The sequence below is a fragment of the Bos taurus genome, unplaced genomic scaffold, assembly GCF_002263795.3.
Source record: "Bos taurus isolate L1 Dominette 01449 registration number 42190680 breed Hereford unplaced genomic scaffold, ARS-UCD2.0 Leftover_ScbfJmS_2066, whole genome shotgun sequence".
In the NCBI taxonomy this organism is placed as follows: Eukaryota; Metazoa; Chordata; class Mammalia; order Artiodactyla; family Bovidae; genus Bos; species Bos taurus.
Genome location: NW_020191154.1, coordinates 1 through 7,391, shown reverse-complemented (window position 1 = coordinate 7,391; position 7,391 = coordinate 1). Strand labels below are relative to the sequence as shown.

General features: G+C 56.9%; 1 pseudogene; it reads right to left on the bottom strand.

Moving 5' to 3' along the window:
- Positions 1–2,702: 2,702 nt before the first annotated feature.
- Positions 2,703–7,038, bottom strand: LOC112445595 (heat shock transcription factor, X-linked member 3-like; annotated as a pseudogene).
- Positions 7,039–7,391: the final 353 nt, after the last annotated feature.

The window sequence follows — 7,391 nt, the reverse complement described above, 5'->3', positions numbered from 1 at the left end:
ACCTCCCAGGAGGCGGGACCCACAGAGGAGGGAAGGTGGTCCATACGATGCAGCCTCCCAGAGCTTTGATAGGTGGGCAACCAACCAAGGTACAGTCCAAAATGACACTGAGGCCAAAGGCAGCCACCCCAGTAAACAGGTCAAGATCCCTCGCCCAGGTTGGGCCCCTGAGCCAGTTCTCAGGTCTGCAACTGAGGAACAGGGATGGGGAAGGTCCCTGGGAGAAGGACGCTGCAGCACCACAGCAAACAGACGTGGGAACAACCCTAGCCCCTCCCAAAGGGACCTCGGGCACTGAGATGGTGAACCCACACAGGCAGGTGGGACCACCAGAGGAGTGGAGGTTGCCAGACACAGGGTCAACTTGACACCAAATTGAGAGACACAGTTAACTCTGACTCTGTGGCCCCTTCGGGATGACCCCCTGGGCTGGGATTTCTGGGCACAGGGGCTCAATGGTCAAGGGACACAGGGCCAGTCCCCAGGATTCATCAGTCGGTCTTGAGCTGCGAGGGCCTGGAGGCCTGGAATGCAATATCCCCCAAAGCCAGGTCCAGGGCTTAGTGAGACGTCTGTTGAGGACTCCTTCAGAACCTGGGGGAACATGTGATGTAAGGAAAAGATGGTAAGGCTGAACGGAAACCCTGCATGAACTCCAGTGAGTAAAAGAGAAATGCACAGAAAAAGAGAGGGGATACACGCCCCGCTCATGAACTGAAGAACCTGCTCACCTCTGGGGGCAACTCATGGGCATCCTCTGCTCCTGACCCCTCACACCCACTCTGTGCTTGGCCAAGTCACCATGGTGGGCACACTAGTACTCAAAGGATAGCTGGACAGGTCTCCCACCCAGAGCGCCAGAGTCCCCTCACTGAAGTCCTCTCACCATGGGTATGGGATGACAATGCACATTCCACTCCGCCCTCCCTGCTCCTTGTCCTTGCAAACTAAACAGCTGGATCCATTCTGTGAGCCGCAGCCTAGTGTCTGGAAGTCCCCTCCTGTGCTGGTGGGCATGGGTCGTGGCCATCCTGCCCAGATGGAGGACAGTGAAGAGCACATAGACCCCAGAGCTTGGGAGTGATGGATACATACAAACCAGCATCTCCCACTTCCGTGTCAAATGTGATGTAAAGGCCTGTGATGTGAATGAGAGCAGGGCAGCAACAGAGGCTCACAGAAGCTTCCCCGGTCCCCCTGGGTGGTGCCCCATCCCCTAGGCAATCAGTACCCTGAGCAGCCGCAGCAGAGTGGCCATCCGTGTCCACAGGTCATATGTGTGCCATGTCCTATCAAAGAACTGCAGCAGAACTGAGATGAAATCAGAAACTTGTCCGGTTCTCAGGCTGGCCCCTCCATCTGGGCTGTATGCAAAGGGGTGTGGTCAATGGGAGCTGCCCTGGGGACAGAGGGGAAGTAGGTCTGGTTGACCTCCTGGAGCTACACGGCTGCCCCTGGGTTTGTCCTGCGTGTGGGAGTCCGAGGCCCAGAACCAAAGCTAGGCAGGGACCGAGGAACTGACATGGAGGTGAAAGAGCCTTCTCTCATGGGCAGAGTGCTGGACACCAGGGCAGCATCTCCTTGAGGACTGCTTGCCCCAGGTGCCAAGCCTGGGGGTGGATGGCAATCCCCAGTGGAAGGACCTGACAGACACATGCTGACCTGTGGGGCACTTACAGCTCCGAGACACAAGGCGAATACTGAGTCCATTGCTAGCCTGAAAACAGAAGAGAACGAATCTGCAATACAAACACCAGGGTGGGATGAGTGCCCAGACCCCAAAAGAAGTGCCCACAACTCAGCACAGAAAGGACACACAGCTAAGTGGATATATGGGCAACAGGCATTTCAGAGAGGAAACCACATTGGCCAAAGAGGACATGAGGGAAACCAAGAATCTGTGTCAAGCCCTCCCAGGTCAGTGCTGTCTGCAAACACACAACAGGAGCAAAGTAGAACCCTCACCAAGCCTCAGAGACCCAGGTGGGGTGGGAGGCAGCACCCCCTGTGGATCGGTCTACACATCTGGGCATGTGAGGAGAACTGGTGCCAGCAGCAAGGATGGGACAGGTGTGGAGAAATGCCATGGAGCAGGGCCTCACAGCTGCCCCCATCAGCAGCCACACATCATAGGTGTCCAGTTCACTGGGCAAGGTCTAGTTCATAACCAGGATGCAGAAAGAACAGCAGCAGCCTACCTACCATTCACAGGACCCTCTCTCATGATCTGAGACCACTACCAGGAGGTTCTGGGGTATATGGAGGTAGCTGATAACCACTCTTGGGGCAAGGATCCGGGCACCAGCATGAGGGAGTTGGGTGTGGTGTTCGCTCGGGTCCCTGCAGCACTGAGGCCTCAAATCCAGGAGGCAGCCTCTGCCCCTCAATTCACAGCCGGGAGAGTTCTGCAAGGAGAGAGCATGCTAGAAGGGAAAGTACTGCTCAGAATAACATTCCCACGGCAGCAGTTGCATGGGTGCCTGGCTAATGGGAACCAGTGAGACATCGACCCTGCCTTCCTGGGACTTGGTGACCCTTGGCAGTCCAGACTTGTGCACAGCAGCCACAGCCTGGATGGAAGAACAGGGCAAAGGCTTCAACAGGAAGATGCAGGGTGCCCCAGAACTGCCAGATGAAAGCACATGACACTCGGGCAGACAGAAAAGGGATGTTACAGCTGTGCTTGGAAGGACAGTAGGTTGTCAGGACAAGAGGAGCCAGCAGTCCAGGGGCAGGAACTGCACGATCTGAAGTGTGGGGTCCCAGATGTACTCTGCACAGAGCCCAGGGCCAGCACAGCCCTCCAGAGTGCTGGGAAATGAGGAAGGAGACCTGGGACCACAGGAAGCCCCCCAGGGCACCATGGATGGGTTGGGGCTTGGGCTCAGCTGTACTTCCCATCCAGGGTTGAGGACAGATGTGTGTGCGGTGTGACACACATCGACAGAATCGATAGTGTGCGCAACACTGGGTGGAAGAGGAGAGACAAGAGGGGTCCAAGCTGGTGGGGGAGCCTAGGCTGACAGCCCTGGCCCCAGGCCATGAGGCCTGAGCTCAACTAGTAGCAGTGGGGACAGGAAGAGGAGCATTTACTGTGATCAGGCACTTGGGAGGCAGGGACACAGCAGCCAGGGCAGCGGTCAGGAGCAGAGTCAGGTGGTTGCCCTGGGTGGGCTGAGCCCCCAGACAAGAGGAAGAGTTCAGGAAACAGTTTTGAAGGCAAAGCTGCCTTTCTCTGAGACATCTCAGGTCCCAGGGGCAGCAGGTAACACAGGGAGGATTTTCTTCCACATCTGCAAAAGAACAGATAGACTGTTGCTCAGCACTGGGCCAGCAGTCCCAGGGTAGCTTGGAGGGGAGACAGCCTGGGTTTTCAGCCCAGAGATGGGGAACTCTGCCCAGAGGTCGTGCCTCTCTCTGCTTCCCTGGCCCCTGAGGTCCACTCTGAAGCTCAGATGCAGTCACTGAAGACACTGGGTCACGGTCACTTTGACTCTCGCCGTTTCTCACGGACTGGACGCCTATGGCAAGGACTCAAAAGGGCACAGTCTGGCCTCTGCCATGAAGCTGGACAGGCCCACTCTCCGTGGGTTTCCTGGGCCCACAGCTCCATCCTTGTCAGTCACGCCCTGCCTCTGGTGGCTCCACCCCACCCAGAGCCACGCCCAAACCCCGCCCCAGCCCCACCCAAGCCCCTTTCTGTCCCAGTCCCGCCCTGCCCCAGCCCTGAGTTGAGTCCTTCTCCAGAATCTCCACCTCAGCTCCGTCTTTCCCACACTCTTCCTCCCACACTGCTCCTCCCACCTCCTCCCCCTCTCTTCCACCAGGCCGCTCACCTCCTGGTCCTCCTCTGGGTCCTGCTTCAGGCTGCTGGTCTCGAGGCTCCTCCCGGCCTGACCTTCCAGGTGCCTCAGAGCGTGACGGATCTTAGTTTGTCTCCTAGCGGACAGGGCCGGTGAGGGAATGCACCTTTGTTCGTACTTGTGTGTCTATGTAACTGCGTGCCTACGTGAGTAAGGGAAGCCATACACACCGGAAATGACAGGTGTCAGTGTTTGTGGGCACGATGCGACTGAAGCCAGCCAGTGCTGTCAGCTGTCTTGGTCCTAGTGGCGGACCACTGTCCTGCCTGGTGGCCGCAGCCCAACCATCCCAAAGTGCCCACGACTCGCTCTGCTTGCAGGAAGGCAGGACCTGCCTCATGCGTAGATGGTACCTCCAGGCAGGGGTTTCCAGGCTCTGGGACTAGGAGCGCCTGCCAGGAGGCCAAGCTGGACCTTCTGGCCCCCTCCACAGCCACAGTAACCCCACCACCACCACTGCTTTCTTTCCACATGTGCATCCAAGCAATGCCCTGGGACACATGGGAAGATGCCCCAGACCTGCCATCCAACCTCTTACCCCGCCCCTGGACTATGACCTAACGCTAGCCCCACCCTCCCGCTGGGAGTCGCCCCCACCCGACCCTGCAGGGCTCAGCTGCTTGTCCCCAGTTCCCCTCCTGGTGGGGCCCAACCAGGAGTCCATGGAGGGCGGCCCACTGACTGTTGCGGCTCCCGGATCCTTCCAGAGTGGCAGTGTGAGGGGAGGAGTCATTTTCTCTTGTTCTTTGCAGGGTCTCCTGGGCTGTAAGTCACAATCACTCCTGGGGTATGGGTTTATGTGCTGCAAACTGAGGCATCGTGGGGTCCCTGTCCCAGCCCGGTGAGGACAGGCCAGCTGCTGTGATGAGCAGAACCCACCCTGAGGGAACCTGCACGTGTGTTTCTCATCAGTTGGGCCCTCCTGGGACCCCGTTGTCTGAGGCCCCTGGTGAGGAGAAGACGGTGGTGGCTTGTTGTCCAAGATTGCTGTATTGTCACTGGTGACTTTCTCCCTGTTCCTCTGGTCCTCGTGCAGGTGAAGATGCCCAGTCAAGCAAGCAGAAGAGTGTTTTCTCCTCTGGCCACCAAGCAGGCACCTTCTGCTTCAGGCCATAGGAGTGCTTGCAGCCACTTCTTGCTCAGGGATTCCACCCACACAGGTGAGATTCAGAGGCTCTCAGGAGGAAGGGGTTGGGTTGGCTGAGATACTGAATGGCACAAACTGGGCAAGCATGGAATCCAGTCACATACCCTAGTAGAAGACATAGCAGTGGCTAAACCCCTGGCAAGAACAGGGAGCGCTCCCTTCACAGACGTTCCTACTCTCCTTCATTCTTTCTCTAGGATCTGGGCAGGGCCAGGGCATCTGCTGACAGTGGAGTCAGTTGTGTGGGGAAGGGCTGGGAGGAAGGTGCCTCCCAAAGGCTTAGGGAAGACACCTGGCAGGGCCGTCCAGTGTGGCCCCCAAGGCCAAGGCCAGATTGGTTAGCACAGATCTGCCCTCAGCAGGCCTAGAGTAACATGAGGGATCTTCAGAGCATGGGCAGTGATGGGGCTGGGACCTGAGGGGTGGGGTGAGGGTCAGGGGGAAGCCAAGCCCAGGACTGTGCCTGTCTGTGCTGAGAAAGGACCAGAGGCAGGCTATTAGGCTGCAAAGCTAGCGGGACCCTTGCCCCCTCCTCAGTGCTCCCAGAGTTTCAGGACCCTCTGTCTTGGAACTCACCAAGTGCCTCTGTCCACCTGTCCTGCCCTCCTTCCTGACTTCCCCACAGACTGCATGTGATGGACGGGTCCTCTGGGTCACCACGCCCCTGTCAACAGACAGCATGGAGACAGATGGAAAGAGCCAGACCTCTGTGACCCCCTCTTCAGTGTTACCAGGCTTGCAGGATGCTTGGGCACTTGGCTTATGTCTGGACCAAGGGGTGTGTGTTGGACATGGTACCTAGATCCTAAATACAACTATGAGGGCAGAGCAACAAGGGCTGGTATTCAGCTTGTGGAAATCTTGTACTTGTCTTTGGGTTTGGGGTCATGTGTTTCCAAGGCCCTTGGCAGGTGGAGTGGACCCTGCTTTCCAGTGGGCCTCTTGGGCATGCCCCTAGATTGGGAGCTGAAGACACTCAGCTGCTGATCAGAAACTTGTGGCAATTGTCGGCGGACCCAGGAGGATCCCATTCTGCTTCAGGGTGCATGACTCATGGAAGTTGACACTTCCCATCATCAGGAGCAGGACTGGGTCTTCTGCTGTGTGAAAGGCAAGGCCCAGGGTCCCACCTGTCCTAGGCTGGCCTCAGCGCATGGCTCGGGAGCCACACTCTTGGCCAAACGTGTGAAATGCTGCTGCTTCAGATGAAAAGGGACCATGGGGACCAGACTGAGGCCTGCTTGGGGTGTGGGCTTCCAGCCTCATCGGGCTCACCCAGTGCCGTGTGTGAATAGCATAGACAGACAGAACACAGACTCACACTTCTCATTCAATTCTTTATTTACTCCCGTCGAGTTTTGCTGTACTTTATTAGAGCTAGAAATAGATTTTTGCTTACAGAGAATGCTTTTGAGTGTCCCTAGGACCTGGCAGCTCAGGGATTGGATTGTCCTTGAACTGCTCACAGAGGGCACACGTGTAATCTGAGGACTCCTCCTCCTCCTCGTCCACCTCAGGGGCCTCATTTGGGGCCACAACTGAAATGGCACCTTCACGATGGAATCATAGGTGTTGTACCTATGTCATCACCAAACCATAATCTGGGTACCTTGGGGGACTCTTGGGCAGTTGCCCTGCGCCGTCCCTTCCAGCAGTAGCCGGGGATACAGACATGGAATTGCTGGACATGCCCTCTCCACTGGGGCCACCCAGCTCACTGGGGAGATGGTTTTCCCTGGCCTGCCCGGCTATACTGCCTATAAACCAAAGGCCACAAAACAGAAATGAGCACTGGCGGGGGATTCTGTGAACCGTTGGGGTTCCCTTCTGGACCTTCTTGTCAGCCTCTTGGGTGGACTCATTGTGATGAAATCGAGGAGAGTGTCTGGTCATCACCACTTGCTTCTTTCTCTTTGGGGACACTGTTGAGCTGGTGGTGGGCTGAGCAGTTGTTTTGGGGTCGCCTTTCCTCTAGATGTTCTGCAGGAGCAAAGGCTTGTCTCTCTGAAACTTGGAATTGCGATAGATCTGAAAGGAAATGAATCACTTTAGCCACCGTGGGGAGAATGGCCATTCCTCGCCGCCCTCCTCCCCACCACTGTCCTAGCCTTGCTTAAGTACGGAGATAAGGTCTCTTCATTCCTGGCAGGTTATGAGGCCCTAGCAAGTGCACTCCCTAGAACTCCCCCAGTGCTGGCCACACTCGATGTGTTACCGGCACTCCCTGACATCAAGCGGCCCCTCAGGGGCTGGAGTCACCCCTGTGGATCCTGTCTAGGGGATGGTGGAACACGACAGGCCCTACTTTCTCTTCTTTCCTTAACCACCCTCTCATGAAAAAAAATCTCTCCTGGGAAATGAAACCTGTCTAGCACTCAGCT